A 764-nucleotide genomic window follows, 5' to 3' on the forward strand; every position below is an offset into this window, starting at 1 on the left:
AATCTTTTAAGACACTTGAGGAAAATCGAACACAGATTATTATGATATATTATTGTGCTGTTTTGGCTACGACAATGGTATTGTGTGTTACAAAAAGGCTTCATCTGTCATAAATGCATACTGAAGTATATACAAGTAAAATTATATGATATAGGGCTTTAAAAACTACATATGCTCATACATAAAAAATAATTTTGCAATTATTAAATGGGTAATTTTTAACATGACCAAATGACAACCAAAAATCTATAGTTGCATTATGAGAGAAGGCAGAAATTCAAAAGCCTCCAGGAGCCAGGAAGATGGTAGAAACGAGGACACAGTGTGAGGTCCAGGACTGGTGAGGTCCAGCTCCATCACTAGGGTCCACTCCACTTCAGAGCAGGCACTGGGCTCTTCAGGACAGCTGGCCCTGTCCGGCCAAAGCTTCCAAGTTCTCTGAAGAAACTCCATGTCCAGTCACAAGGTTGGCAGGGGGAGGCAAGGCCCGTGCAGACCCTTACAGGGGCACCTCCTCACAGTTTGTACTCCCGGCCTCCAGCTTACCTCCACACAGTCTGTCCCTGCTGGGTATTTTCCAATGTTCAAATGTTGACAACTAATACAAATGTGTGTTCAGGTGTGCATGTGAGAGTGTTTGTGTGTGTGAGTATACATGCGTTTGTGTATGTGAATGTTTTGTGTATGTGAGTGTGCACGTGTGTTTGTGTGTGTTTGCGTATGTGTTCATGTATGTGAGTTTGTGTGGTGTGTGTTTGTGTGAG

The sequence above is a fragment of the Galeopterus variegatus genome, unplaced genomic scaffold, assembly GCF_000696425.1.
Source record: "Galeopterus variegatus unplaced genomic scaffold, G_variegatus-3.0.2 Scaffold4489, whole genome shotgun sequence".
NCBI classification, from domain to species: Eukaryota; Metazoa; Chordata; class Mammalia; order Dermoptera; family Cynocephalidae; genus Galeopterus; species Galeopterus variegatus.